The sequence below is a fragment of the Betta splendens genome, chromosome 4 (assembly GCF_900634795.4).
Source record: "Betta splendens chromosome 4, fBetSpl5.4, whole genome shotgun sequence".
NCBI lineage: Eukaryota > Metazoa > Chordata > Actinopteri > Anabantiformes > Osphronemidae > Betta > Betta splendens.
Window position 1 is genome coordinate 11363593 of NC_040884.2, and position 15764 is coordinate 11379356.

A 15764-nucleotide genomic window follows, 5' to 3' on the forward strand; every position below is an offset into this window, starting at 1 on the left:
ATTCTGGTCTACTGAGGCAACTGTCACCAGAAAACTTGACATCCTCTTTTATAATAGATTTCTCCTACTGTCATAGTTTGTCGCTGTTTAAAAAGGCTCTTGTTCTTTGATTTCAAGTGAGTGGCACCAGAAGTGTGTGTCGGCGCTGGTGTTCCGTGTTCACTAGAGCATACTGGGATTCCAAACACTGGGTCTGAATATCTAATGTGTGTTTGAATGATGGCCTCTGTTTATGGAGATGACCCGGAGTTACTGTACAAGTAAAGAGAGTGAAGCCGCAGAGCTTTGTCAAAGCTAGGAATTAGATTTCACAATAAAACAGAGTTGAAACGCGTCCGCTCTGGGTTTTTCTGCTGCGCGTCTCGACCGATCCACCTCTACACATCGTTTATCTCTATAAACATCGCTCCTTGCTCCCGCTGGAAATATGTTTATTGTTGTCATTCACTCATGGGCAATTTATTTATAGTGTTTTCTCTGGCTGTATAATTCTGGTCATTGTGAGCGCTGAGTGCATTGTGAGAAAATCAAACAGGTATTTAATGATAATGGACTGATGTGCGAGTGAATGACGAGAGATTGGAATAGAACGGCACGCTGGAAAATCAGATCCCAACATCTCCAAGGTGCAAACATAATAGGAAGTCAAAAAGAATGCCTTCGCGCCTCAGCTGCTGTGAATTCTCCCTTTGTCAGCCGGGGCCTGGCCATCTCTGCCATTGTTCCGCTTCTTAGAGGAGAAATTGGCTTTTTCTCTGGTGCTTTCTCTCCCCGCGTTGGCGGCTGACTTACTTCACTCACCAATGGACTTAATTAGGACGTTTTTGAGAAACGTATTCACAAAAGGACACTGGCTGCACCTCTGACCGATTCATTTAGAAGCGACCAGGACAATGCCTTCCAGAAAGCGCTAATAGCACATCAGGAAAAATAAGCAATCAAGATTCCCCCCAATAAATCCTGGCTTTAGATGAACTGCAACCTGTTAGTTTGCATCTCATTGCTTTTCCAATATTTGCTGAAAGCGGTAATGAAGTCTGCAGTTTGTGGGAAAACTAGACATGACTGAACTACAGAGCTCCCCTGTAGTGGCAGAGGACGCCTTAAAGGCTGCTTACGTATTAGCCTGCTTCCAAATCATAATGAACATAGATTTATAATTCTGTCATTTCTGATTGTTTTAAGGATCTTGTATGATCTTGAGTCTTTTGAGCTTACATTTTGAATACAATATTGATATAATAATAAAAATGAATAAAAAACTGACTTAATATAACATTTTAAAGAATTTACTAGGCAAATAAAAACAAAAATGAAGTTCAGCCCATGAAAAACAGAGACAAGCCACAAATGAAACATTATCATTGTCCTAAACCTCTATTTTTGATGTAGATGCTCATGTTGTGGGTGGGTTGTGATTGTTGTTGTGTCTGAGCAGCTTTTGGACTCATTCTTGAGTTTGCTGATGCACTGCATACAGTAGGCCTATGGACCAGTGATGATCATTATCTCAACTTACTACGTACGTAGTACGGCAGCAGAGATGTAAATCAGAGCAGAGAGGACGAGGAAAGCGTTGCTGTGACGTGAAGCTTCATATTCTAGACACGGGCGCACACAGGTGTGACGCCCGTGTGTGCGCACACTTGTACCCATTCTCTAAAGTGACATATTGCCCTTTAACTCACCTCACTGCAAACACCCAATCATGCTAACCAACTTAATACAACTTATTATGGCATTTACCAGTGCGTGCGCGCACACACACACACACACACACACACACACACACACACACACACACACACACACACACACACACACACACACCTCCTGCTCTCACAAAGGGAAAAGGTCAGCGTTTTAATGGCTTGGCTCCCTTTGGTAATCGCCTTTTTGGTTAGCCGTGCAAGCTAAATGAAAAGACGCCGGCCCACGCGTGGGGTCAACCTATGCTGCTCTATTGCAGAACGTGACGTGCCATTAGCCTTGGTCCCCGCTGTGAGCGGGGGTAATCTACTGACTCACTGCGCTGTCCATCAGTGAGCGCCTACGGAGCACATCTCACTGTATCACCCTTGTCTCTGTAGCACCGCGTGTCAGGAAAGCTTTGAGGAGGGGAGAGAATCAACGCAGCACTAATTCCTCAAATCTGCCATTTAGTCTCAAGACCCAAAACCGAACAGAAGCAAATAAAGCAGGTAAAGGAATCGGTGAATCAGTGGAGCACTTCTCTCCCTCCTGCTGCAGGTAAAGCAAAGCTGCACAATTACACCGATGATCTGCATGAATCCAAGTGGACAATTTCACAGAGTACACGCGTTTGCCCTTGAGGGAGGAGGGAGGCGTGACAGAGGGCTCCGTAGTCAATGTTGTTTCCACACTAGCCGACGCGCGCCGCGTCCTAATCCTTTCCCCTGGAACCTAGGCAGTGTTAAACTAGCTGGAATGAGTGCCATGCAGGGAGTAAATGGAGGGAGACGGCCGTCCACAATGGCCCCGGAAAGTGGCTGCTCTTGTAAACGGGAGGATTAGAAGGAGAGAAATCCTCCCGTGCCTGTGTAGGCGTTCCCGCAGAGACAAAGCTCAGTGTTTACTCTGCTTTGTACCTATGGTTAACCAGTCCTGGCTCCAGTGTCTGGATGGCAACACAGGGGCTTACTGTCAGATTAGGAGATGTCAGGTTTTCGTTCTTGGTTTTATTTTGAAAGGACTCTTCTGTTTTTGATCCCAGTTTCCGGTTTTATTTTGTAAACACTTCCGTTTCCCATCACACCACAGCCGTTCCCGCTTCACTCCCGGTCCTCATTACACTCACCTGTTTTGTATCAGTGATCTTTTCCGTGTATTTAACCACCACCTGTCACATTGGTTCTCTGCCAGATCGTTGTTTACTGAGTCATTGTTCTCACGCTCCAGCATTCGTCTTGTTCAGCTTACCCCGTTATCGAACCTGTTACGTTTTTGATCTTTGCTTCCCGTCTGATCCTGACCACTCTCGTAAGTCACTCTGTTACTGAACTCTGCTCGTTTCTGGACCTGTCTACGTCCGCCGATTCTGTTCCCGTGATCTGAGCCCTTTCTGGTTTTGACTCCCGCCTGTCCTCGGACCCGATTTTGCCTAAGCCCTATGGTGTTGCTACTCCGTGAATGACCTGGACCGTTTTGTGACCTGGATTCTGTCATTAAAGACTTTCTTAACTATATCCACTGTCTACCGAGTCCTCGCTGTGCATGTGGGTCCGTTCATCTGCCGTTCCGTGACAGAACGATCTGGCCAGACTTGGACCCAGCCAGCACTCAGCCTCCGGTCAGGTCAGTGACTGTTTTTCTCGCTCCTTTTTTTTTTTTTTTTTTTTTAACGGCGAGTATAATCCACCCGAGGGAGCATGGAGTTCACCTGTGCCGAGCTACCTAGCGAGCTACGAGTTTATTTTAAGATCCTCGCGGAGGATTACCGACGGGCGGTTACCCCGAAGAACCAGCGCAGCGCCGTGGAGGTGGCGATATTGACGCTGGAGGACGATGACAGTGTGTTAGAGCGCCCCAGTGTTCGTCACCTCTATGAGCGACTGTGCGCGAGGTTTGATGAACTAAGCGACGCGCTCCGCACCACGCCAGCGCCGGTCGCACCGCCGAAGGTTTCGGTTTCCTTCTCCCCGCCCCGTCGGACCGTTGTGTCTGCATCAACCTGCCCAGCTCCATGTTTGTTCCGCTGGGAGGATTCCCTGCATTCATGCGGTCCCCCGTCTCCAGTTCAGTCGCGAGCTGTTCAGTCCCCAGCTCAGTCGTGTTTTGCCCAGTCCCCAGCTCAGTCGTGTTTTGCCCAGTCCCCAGCTCAGTCGTGTTTTGCCCAGTCCCCAGCTCAGTCGTGTTTTGCCCAGTCCCCAGCTCAGTCGTGTTTTGCCCAGTCCCCAGCTCAGTCGGGTTTTGCCCAGTCCCCAGTTCAGTCATGCTCCGCTCAGGCTCCAGTCGCCGTTCAGCCTCGCCACGCTCACGCTCTAGTGCAGCCCTGCCCCGTTCAGGTTCCAGCCCCAGTCCAGTCGAGCCCAGTTCAGTCTCCAGTCCAGTCGAGCCCAGTTCAGTCTCCAGTCCAGTCGAGCCCAGTTCAGTCTCCAGTCCAGTCGAGCCCAGTTCAGTCTCCAGTCCAGTCGAGCCCAGTTCAGTCTCCAGTTCAGTCGAGCCCAGTTCAGTCTCCAGTTCAGTCGAGCCCAGTTCAGTCGAGCCCAGTTCAGTCGAGCCCAGTTCAGTCGAGCCCAGTTCAGTCTCCAGCCCAGTCGAGCCCAGTTCAGTCGAGCCCAGTTCAGTCTCCAGCCCAGTCGAGCCCAGTTCAGTCTCCAGCCCAGTCGAGCCCAGTTCAGTCTCCAGCCCAGTCGAGCCCAGTTCAGTCTCCAGCCCAGTCGAGCCCAGTTCAGTCTCCAGCCCAGTCGAGCCCAGTTCAGTCTCCAGCCCAGTCGAGCCCAGTTCAGTCTCCAGCCCAGTCGCGAGCTGTTCAGTCTCCAGCCCAGTCGCGAGCTGTTCAGTCTCCAGCCCAGTCGAGCCCAGTTCAGTCTCCAGCCCAGTCGCGAGCTGTTCAGTCTCCAGCCCAGTCGCGAGCTGTTCAGTCTCCAGTCCAGCCGCGAGCTGTCCAGTCTCCAGTCCAGCCGCGAGCTGTCCAGTCTCCAGTCCAGCCGCGAGCTGTCCAGTCTCCAGTCCAGCCGCGAGCTGTCCAGTCTCCAGTCCAGCCGCGAGCTGTCCAGTCTCCAGTCCAGCCGCGAGCTGTCCAGTCTCCAGTCCAGCCGCGAGCTGTCCAGTCTCCAGCCCAGCCGCGAGCTGTCCAGTCTCCAGTTCAGTCGGGTCACGTCCCTGTCCAGGTTCCAGTTCAGTCGAGTCACGTTCCTGTTCAGGTTCCAGTTCAGTCCAGTCACGTTCCTGTCCCGGTTCCAGTTCAGTCCAGTCACGTTCCTGTCCAGGTTCAGTTCAGTCACGCGCAGGTCGTGTCCCAACCAGAGGGCACCACCTGTCGCACAGGTGCTATGCACACCCGATCAGGCCCGACGTCTGTTCCGTCGAGCTCGGCAGCGGCAAGTAGCCATGCCAGCTCCAGAGGAGACGCCGTCCCAGTTCTTGTCGGCCAAGTAGATGCCGTTCCTGTCGGCCAAGTAGATGCCGTTCCTGTCGGCCAAGTAGATGCCGTTCCTGTCGGCCAAGTAGATGCCGTTCCTGTCGGCCAAGTAGATGCCGTTCCTGTCGGCCAAGTAGATGCCGTTCCTGTCGGCCAAGTAGATGCCGTTCCTGTCGGCCAAGTAGATGCCGTTCCTGTCGGCCAAGTAGATGCCGTTCCTGTCGGCCATGTTGCGGCCGTTCCAGTCCCTGTCGGCCATGTTGCGGCCGTTCCAGTCCCTGTCGGCCATGTTGCGGCCGTTCCAGTCCCTGTCGGCCATGTTGCGGCCGTTCCAGTCCCGGTCGGCCATGTTGCGGCCGTTCCAGTCCCGGTCGGCCATGTTGCGGCCGTTCCAGTCTCTGTCACCCTCGGAGCCGCAGCGCCCGCCGGCCTCCAGGAGGAGGCGGCGCCAGCTGCAGTCCCCGCGCACCTCCAGGAGGAGGCCGCGCCAGCTGCAGTCCCCGCGCACCTCCAGGAGGAGGTCGCGCCAGCTGCAGTCCCCGCGCACCTCCAGGAGGGGGTCGCGCCAGCGGCAGTCCCCGCGCACCTCCAGGAGGGGGTCGCGCCAGCGGCAGTCCCCGCGCACCTCCAGGAGGGGGTCGCGCCAGCGGCAGTCCCCGCGCACCTCCAGGAGGGGGTCGCGCCAGCGGCAGTCCCGGCGGACCTCCAGGAGGGGGTCGCGCCCGTCGCAGTCCCGGCGGACCTCCAGGAGGGGGTCGCGCCCGTCGCAGTCCCGGCGGACCTCCAGGAGGGGGTCGCGCCCGTCGCAGTCCCGGCGGACCTCCAGGAGGGGGTCGCGCCAGCCGCAGTCCCGGCGGACCTCCAGGAGGGGGTCGCGCCCGTCGCAGTCCCGGCGGACCTCCAGGAGGGGGTCGCGCCCGTCGCAGTTCCGGCGGACCTCCAGGAGGGGGTCGCGCCCGTCGCAGTTCCGGCGGACCTCCAGGAGGGGGTCGCGCTCGTCGTAGTTCCTGTCGACCTCCAGGAGGGGGTCGCGCCCGTCGCAGTCCCGGCGGACCTCCAGGAGGGGGTCGTTCCCGTCGCAGCTCCCGCTGCACCGGCATCGGTCCCTGGCGGCTCGGCCCCGGCCGCACCTGCATCTGTTCCTGGCGGCTCGGCTCCGGCCGCACCTGCATCGGTTCCTGGCGGCTCGGCTCCGGCCGCACCTGCATCGGTTCCTGGCGGCTCGGCTCCGGCCGCACCTGCATCGGTTCCTGGCGGCTCGGCTCCGGCCGCACCTGCATCGGTTCCTGGCGGCTCGGCTCCGGCCGCACCTGCATCGGTTCCTGGCGGCTCGGCTCCGGCCGCACCTGCATCGGTTCCTGGCGGCTCGGCTCCGGCCGCACCTGCATCGGTTCCTGCCTCGTCCTGGTCTCGGCTGCCGGACTGGTGGCCTCGCCCTCGGCTTCGCCTGCTGATTGGATGGCGCTGCCTCCTTCGGCGCCGTCCGCCTCGACTCCGCCACCGCCACGGCCGTTCGCCTGGGGTGAGTCCCCGCCTGCCACGACGATGGCGAAGCCTCTGCCGTCGTCGTCCGCCGCGACCCTGGGACCCCCGGAGCATCTCCGTCGGGGAGGGGGCTGGGCTCAGCCCTGCTCTCCCGGACCTCGCCAGCCGTCGTGGTGGACTCTCCTGCCACCACCCTCGTGAGGAACTCCTGGACTCTGTTCTCCCTGTCATGGACTTTCGGTTTTGGTTCTGTGGACTCTTGTTTTGACCCTCCTCCGGTCCTCCCTCCACCCACCCTGCTTGTCTGCCTGGAAGGGGAGGGATTCGGTCCCTCCTCCTGTGTCCACCCTCCGCCCGCCCTGGTTCGGGGGGGGGGCTTCCGTGGGCGCCGTGGAAGGCGCCCTAGAGGGAGGGGTACTGTCAGGTTTTCGTTCTTGGTTTTATTTTGAAAGGACTCTTCTGTTTTTGATCCCAGTTTCCGGTTTTATTTTGTAAACACTTCCGTTTCCCATCACACCACAGCCGTTCCCGCTTCACTCCCGGTCCTCATTACACTCACCTGTTTTGTATCAGTGATCTTTTCCGTGTATTTAACCACCACCTGTCACATTGGTTCTCTGCCAGATCGTTGTTTACTGAGTCATTGTTCTCACGCTCCAGCATTCGTCTTGTTCAGCTTACCCCGTTATCGAACCTGTTACGTTTTTGATCTTTGCTTCCCGTCTGATCCTGACCACTCTCGTAAGTCACTCTGTTACTGAACTCTGCTCGTTTCTGGACCTGTCTACGTCCGCCGATTCTGTTCCCGTGATCTGAGCCCTTTCTGGTTTTGACTCCCGCCTGTCCTCGGACCCGATTTTGCCTAAGCCCTATGGTGTTGCTACTCCGTGAATGACCTGGACCGTTTTGTGACCTGGATTCTGTCATTAAAGACTTTCTTAACTATATCCACTGTCTACCGAGTCCTCGCTGTGCATGTGGGTCCGTTCATCTGCCGTTCCGTGACAGGAGATAAACCACTTATTCAATCTCATTGAATGAACATCTGTATCTGTTTTCAATGGCATCCAGCCTGTTGGTCAGCGGGCGGCTAACTAAGGTATCAGTAGTGGCTGGATATGAAGTGAGTGAGCTGATGCTCAGGAAGTCACTGCTGTAACGTCCTACACTGCTTCTGTCCCTGAATGCCTCACATGATGCTGTCACAGGCGTCTTGCGTGATGTCATCTGTGCTGACACAGGTCCACTTTTGACCAGCATCAGGAAGAAACTATCAGACGGGACCATAACACAGAGGTAAAACCAACTAAGAACCGAGACCTGAAGAACATGAGGCTATTTATAGCTTTTTACCCTGTCTTTTTTTCTGCGGTGCAAATTAATCCTTCAATCTCATTTTGACTTCTGGCAATTAGACTTGGTTAATCAGTCATTAATACTCCGGCGCTTTCTAGACTCTTAACATTGCATTCTCATCTTTCTCCTCCTTCTCACTCACCGGTGCTTCCAGGCATCTGGCGCCTAATAAAGAGGCCGGCGTCTTTCACTGTCACATTAACACTTTAAAGTGAGCTCATTAAGTTGTGATTCTCAAGGTCTTTCGGCAGCCGAGAGCGCGTGCATCCGCACACCCGGCTGATGAATGAACAGCGGGCGCTCCGGGGGCGCACGGACAGGCATGGCTGGAGCAGCCCGCGGCCTCTGCTACCCACAATCCCCCTCTCTAGCCAGCGCCGCACTCGTGTGGTAACAGTTTCTGCTACACCCTGTTGGACTCTGCCTTTCTGGCCCTTTTCTTTGCTGTTCCACAGCATCTTCTCCATTTATATGGCGCCAAATCACAACAAGCTCATCTCAAGGCACTTTACGAGGCAAAAGATTACGTAACTAAACCCAACAAATCCCAAATTGTAATTAGTTACAAACTGACAGAAATAGTGGAGAGGAAAAAATCGAGGAACGAGGAAGAAACCTCCAACAGAACCAGGCTGGATGTGGGCGGCCAACTGCCTCGATTGGTTGGGGAGAGAGAGAGAAGAGCACAATCGCTTCTCAAGTACTGAAGGGTCCTTTTCAAATTATGCAAAAACCAATGCTCGTGTAAATAGTGTCATTTTTTCTTTTAATCTGTGGCAACAAAAGCTTAAGAAAGCTGCGCATCCACGCATCCACGCGTCCTTTCGCAGCAGTGGGCACTTGACGATCTGTTCAGTGATTCATACAGGTAATGATCACTTCATTTCCAGGACTCTCAGTGTATGATGATAAATAAATAACATTTCATTATGCTAATTTTCAGCAGGCGGGGGTGTGGATGGGTTTGTGTGTCTGACTGCTGCGTGTGCTTTATGGACTTATTCAGTCTTGTGGACGTCTCCCACAGAAACACCTTCCGCTAATGTGTGTTGTTCCTAAGTGGGAGGCCAGGTGCCCTCACTCCTTCCTCTTTCTCACTCTCTATTTCCTGCACAACAGACAGTCATAATGTCTCATTCTCAAATTGAAAATTATAGACATACAGCAAACAATTTTCCCGTCAAAACAGGCCTTTTTCCTCGTTTTTTATGTGGTATCCAATCAGCGATGCTCGCGAAACACTGCCAAAGATTATCTCCTGAATGCTACAGTTATAGAGAATAGTGGAGCGAAACGCTGAACACATGTTCATTAATAGCAAGTCTTTGGTGGCTATATGGAATCTAATCAGACAAACCTCACATTATTGAGGTAATCAGTAAAGATGTGAGCCCGTGTGTGTGAACGGGTGTGTTTGTGCGCGTGATCGGGCTCCCAGGTAATTATAGCAGACAGCTGCCATGGCATCCTGGATCAGTCCCACATCAACAAGCTGCAAACACACACTTTGATGCACGCGCACCCACGAAATAGGGCCCTCATCAACATGGCGTCGCTATTAGCGGGCTGATGCCCAGACTTGTGTCATTTTATTCAGTGTTTTAGATAAACCCGGGAAAACTGTGTCCGCCACACACCCGGTGGCTCGTGCGGAGATGAGACACACCTGCCACCGAACAGAACAGACGGAGCTGTCGAGATAACGGCGGAGACAATGCTTTCAAAGCGGGGCGTGAAGGTGTGCAGGATGCAGATGCTGGCATTCAAACCGCCCCCTGCCCTGTTTGCAGTGGGGGAGATAGAGATGCTGGGCCGTCTCCCCCCGAACGAGTGGGGCTATAAGACCGGATGCGCTTTTCCATCTTCATGCCATCTCCTTCCCACACCTAATCTTTTGGTTGATGTACCCTGATCTGTCAGAACATCCAACCCGCCCATCTTTCCTCCCCTCTTCGCTGCTGCTATCTGTCTCCTCAGCCTCTCTCCAGCCTGCGCTGTGTTCACCAGGCTTGGTGTGGTATCATGCCTGCATGCATCATAGACCAGCTAACAAATTACAGCGAGTAGCCACTCTGCTTCCCCTCTCACTCAGCTGTCAAGTAGAGCCACTGAAGCGTCCCCCCCTGCACTCGTCTGCACTCCCATCCCTCCATCCATCCTTCAATCTCACCCTCCAGTCACCCCCCTCCTGGAGCAATGCTGTGTAACCTTCCTATTTCCTATACCTGTACACCCATCAGGCAGGAGGAGCCGCTAGCTGCTCTTTGTCATTCTTTTTCAGAGCGAACAGGCTTCTCAGGTAATCAGTGCAATGATTGTACATGGACATAAGTTATGTGGTACCTAGAGTGTTACTGTCTTCATAAGACACAGTAATCAGCACTGTAGAGAAAGACGACAGTAACTTCGGTGCGTGTAAATGCAACGCTTCATTTATCAGTTCTATCTTATTATCTGACAATAGGTGCACAGTGAGATAATAAGCAGACTTTGAAGAATAGAAACAATACATTGGACAGGAGGCAACAATAACCTTTTCAATAGCAGGAGGTGAGTAAGCACCTTAGTCATCAGGCATCCACCCACATGTAATAACTCCAAACTTGTGATTATTTACACATTTTTATGAGGAGAAATCCCATAAACAAACTGTAGTGGTACATTGAAAATGTATTGAATTGACTGCTGTGCCCTTTTCACCACTCACCATCTTTGACAGAAAGCTCACGCTCACAGGAGCAGTCAAACGCGCCGCTGCCTCCGCCCTGACGCTACATTCTGCATACATCCACCAAGAAGTTTGAGGTTTACTGGTGTGATACCGGGGCTCGACTCCCATTAGCATGGCCCAGTATCATAATAGTGTCCCTGCCAAATGAACTGTGACCAAGTCAGGATCACTGCCGCCTTGAGGATCATTTTGTGTCATTCCATGTCCTTAGAGAGAGAAAAAGAAGGACCTCATGACAGAAACCATGACCCCGTCCTTCCACCTCATCACCTCTGTGATATGGTCACTGAGTTTTGTCTCACTTTGTTTTTCTCTGACACTACTAACTAACTACTTGGGCAAGACAGAAATGACTCACCTAAGCAGAGAAGGGAAATCCTAAGCATGCCCAGTCTAATGGCTGTGAAAGCTTTAAGATCCACAGGAAGCTCACGCTCCAATGACCACAGTTGCTAATGTTAGATTATGAGAGGTTAAAGGTCAAGGAGGCAACAGCCAGTGATGGGTGAGGTTGGAGGAAGAAACCCGAACTCACACTGCACAGCAGGAAAGTCAAAATGTTGGAATACATTACTATGAAACCTATTGAACAAATGTGAGGTCTGAAACAAAAGCAAAACAATGACCTGCACTTCCAAAACTTAAGTCTCGTGGATCCTCCGCCAGCTTAATGACTAAAACACCAGACAAGAAAAGCATTTGAATCTTGTGCCTCTGGTGCTGATATTAGTTAAACTGAAAGTCTGTAGACCAAGGTGATACTTCAGACTGAGAGAGCTGCAGCAGGCTGTTAAAGGAGATTCAGGGTCTCAGCTACAAAAGGATGTTTTACAAAGTATTGAGTGCTCGAGAAAACAGGGGACAATAGTGGATTCCAGCTGCTTTTGCCAGCTGCAGGTTACTTTAAAACTTTTATTTAGGAAGGACCACTTTCAAACATGGCTGCACGTCCGTTCCGCTCACACTTGTAGGAGCGTCGGCCAATCACCAGTCACAGGCTGGTCGTCAATCAATGACAGCTGCTCCTGCCTCAGTCTCATATGCAACAGTAGCTGCTAACTTTTCTGTGTGCAGCCGTAGCAAAGGGCAGAGCTGCTTCGTGCACGCGTCCTTCTGCTGTTTTACATTAATATTTCAGTTTTGAACAGCTAGTCAGAATGTCTCTATGCCCTGAGTGACGGTTTTTACTTATTAGAGAAATAAGTGCATGTAGAAATGCCAAACCAAAATGCCAACTGAAAACGTGCCATGTTTACAAATAAACACACGTTTATTCAAATTTGATCTAAAATGCATGATTAAAAAAAATCAATATAGCATTTCTGTCCTCATATCAGAGCACACTAGTCCTTCAACCTGGAGCACGCTGTATTATTCTCATGTTCCTTTATAAAGTATTTAGTCTGATTGGCTCCTATCACAGGAGGAACCTTTTCAAGTCAAACCCTTCTCAATGAAAGGAACAGAGTCTTGATGTTGCTACATCGAACATCTGTTTCAGATTCGGCTTAATTTAACATTTTGGACACAGCTTTTAAATCGCAGATGCTTGATCCACATCAGGCTTGTAGATGAACAGTTTTCAAATCACAGACAAAGCTGGTTACACAGACGTCTCAATACACAGAGTGGTTCTTTGCACAGAACCTTCAGAACCAAGTTTGCGATTGGCCCTTTTGTAAATAAAAATTGACTGCAACATTAAAATGAGTCAAAATGAAAAACTTGCTGGTGACAAAAGCTGAGACGTGCAGTTTTTGATCGCTGAGTGACTCACGGACGGCTCCTTGAAGCCCCAGAGTATCTAGCAACGCGCTCCTACTGCGTGAACCAAATAAGTGCAGTGCTGACAGAATCTGTGGAGTCGCCGGCCGTCGTTCCCTGTTGTCCCAAGATGGCCGTGCCTGTTCCGTACAAAGCTGCAGCTGCAGGTAGTAATTACTGATTAGGCTGTGGAAAGTGGGGACGAATGTACTGTATAATCAGAGAGCCCGTCGACAGTGGGAGCCCTTCACAATGGTTTGTAATTAACAAGATAATTGGCGAGAGATGGCAAAGATTTTGTAAGTTCTTCCTTATTTGCATGTCATTTTGCACCAAGTTCTTTATGACTTCTTTTTTCATCTGTGAAGGTTGAGGCGCTAATGATACCGTGTCCTGTGTTGAGATTTGCTTTGCACAGTGGACTCAAACCGAGTTCATGCATCCAAATAGGGAAGTGAAGCAGCATGTGTGGCTTGTACCTGTGCTGTACAATGCATTTTGGTTTTGTAGCATAATCCAGACTAGTAGTTCACTCATACCGCTGCTCGTTGCATGTATATTTGATGGCAGCATGCGAGACAAACGTCTTTAACCGTCACTTTATCCTGTAGCAAAGCTTTGGAAGGTTCCACATCACGGTTCTTTGTTTTAGTCCCTGAAGAGGCTCCTCCAAATGTATTCATTAGTGTTATTCTTACAATACAAGTTCAGTAATGAGTGTTCAGATGGCTTCCTTACGGATGCCATTTGGTGCATCACACTCTCAGATAGAAAGATGTTTATCACTCCTTTTCCAATTATATTTCTTCAGATTAAGGTGTCGCCGTGGCACTTGTTTCCTTGACAACACTGTCACTACTTCGCCCTTCTTCCAAGTACCCTTAATCTTAGCGGATATGAAAACTCTTTGTGTTTGTTTTTTTGCACTGTTGGCCGCATTAAGTGCTGTCGGCCCGACCTCATGACGGGGTTCTTTTAGGGCAACCTAAACAGGAAGTGCTGTACACGATTACCTCCAGTATCAGTTAGAAGGAGGCCCCCGTTGAAGTTGAATGTGAACCGAGGAAACAAAGAACACATGCAGCATTCGTTGGGTTCTGTCACGTAGAAATGGAGAAAAAAAAAGATGGAGGAAAAGAAAGAAAATGGTAAATTGATAAAGCACGAAGACTGTTAATAATGTATAAGGTTTGCAAAATTCAATCTAAAAAATGTGCGCTGCTGGGAGCATAAAAAAGCCCAACAACACAAAACACCATATATTTGACAGGTGACATGATTCTTTTTTGTGTAATTGATTTGCTTTGTCATTTGTTACCCCTTTTTTCATCTTTTGTGCAGCGTAGGAGGCAGCTAGTGTGATGAATGAGCCTGGTGGAGTTCATTTTTTCCCCTCACGCTGCCGGCTAACCTCCATTGCTTTGGACACTGCTTTTAACTGTATGTTATAGCGGAATTATAGTATTTTCACCCTCTAATATTATGTGTCCCTCTAAATATACAGTAGATAGAGATTAGCTGAATATTAAACTTTACTACAGGGGGATCTGATCCAATACACATTTCTAATGTCTGATAAAGGACATTTTATGGGTGAAGTACTGTAACAGATACTGTAACAGCGTCCACATGTTGCACCTTCCCATCTTCAATCCATCAACTTGTCTTTGTGTCCAGGTCAAAGCAGCTCCAAGGTCTAAACTCACTCATGCATTTCAAGTTGGTATCAACAAATAGGTATCATTTAAATATTGAAACTGAAATACTCAAATTCCCTTTCTTCTCTGTCTTTTTTGTGCCCTTCCTGATGTCGCCTCAATCAGGTAAGAACCTTCCCCTCAGTTTAACTTGTGTTGTATTGTTCTCATCGCCTGTGGCCTCGCACTAACTGGTCTGTGTGCACATAAACCTCCTGTAATAATAATTATACACCTATAAAGAGCAGAGCATAGGGATGCTTTAGCTGAGGATTAATGCACAGTTACAGGAGCTTGTGTTTCCTGTCTGGAGGATTATTCTCAGCGATGGTCAGACTCCTCTTGCTCCAAGCACACATGCTTCTTGGAAAAGATCAAGCGCGATGGCAACCGTCCACGGCCATTGTGGTTTAGTTTAGCGGGCGAGGGCCTGGCTCTCTTTGGTTTTGCTCTTCCAGTCATCCTTTTTTCCATCCCTTACCTTCTTTACGTCTGCCTTTTTTCCTTCTAGAATACTCATTCAATTTTTACTGCGTTATGAGACTGTGAACAGCTTGCGGGGCGGGAGCGCAGTAATTACCACGGTTATGTCAGGCGGAGCTGAGGAACGTAGCCTGGGGAGGAGAAAGGCCACTGTGCAGCAATGGCCCCCTGAAATTAATGGAGAATTGGAAATGAATCAATAGCTAATGAAAATGTGTGTTCAGTCTATTACTGCTTTTATGACGGCTGCTGCCTCGGGCGGGGCGCTTTGTCACCCCACTACGGAGTGCGGCGTTCTTCTCCGTCTTCCTCATCATATTCATCATACGCGGCTCATTTTTCTGTGATTTCTATTCATCTGCGTTTTGTCCTGGCGTCTTTGTTTTGCATATTTAACGTTCGCCTTGTGAGAGGAGCCGTGTTTCTTTGCTCCATGTTTTTCACATGTGCACAGGTAAGTGTCGTTCACTGTGGCAGATTTAGCACTTCGCAGATAAATACAAATCTTCCTGAACTCATATCAGCTGTAGACAAACATTTAAAAACATTTTATAGACATGTTTTTTTTAGGTTGGCACAGATCTGTCGACTACTATGAGTCCTTCGAATTTTAAATAAATCACACGAAACAGGATTTAACAGATTTAAAACCAACATAAACACTGCAACACTTCTATTTGTTCTCATTGTGTATTTGTAAGGTGGACCCATGACACCACCCACAAGTGCCAACGTGCTCCACAAGTACAGTATATGCAATATTACATCCCAAACCTCTGATAAAATAAACCTGATTTTATGAAGGTAGTAAATTACAGACTGTCATCCTACGAATCGGGCACATCATGCTTGTTCAGACATCTGTCGGTCACATACTTTTAGCTACGTTAAACTTTTATTTATTAAATGCAATATCAAAAATATTTTCACTTTTTCGCTGCAGTTGCAAAGTGCATACAAAGACGTCAAAGCAACTGTCTGTGATCAGCCCGATCTTTGCTGCTGATTTGTGACTTTTAGATGGTACAGTAATATCACAAAGACATCCGTTAAAGCGTGTGCAGAAATAAAAGCCTGGTTTGTTTGTGTTGGCCTCTGGTGGTGGACTAGCCCTGCAACTTTCCAGGTCTAATCTTGGCTTTGC

The 15764-nt window shown here is 50.0% G+C and overlaps 1 protein-coding gene across 1 annotated transcript in view; it reads left to right on the forward strand.

The window, feature by feature from the left end:
* The window catches only part of adarb2 (adenosine deaminase RNA specific B2 (inactive)), a 134624-nt gene that overhangs the window by 31499 nt on the left and 87361 nt on the right, over positions 1–15764 (forward strand). The window lies entirely within an intron of this gene.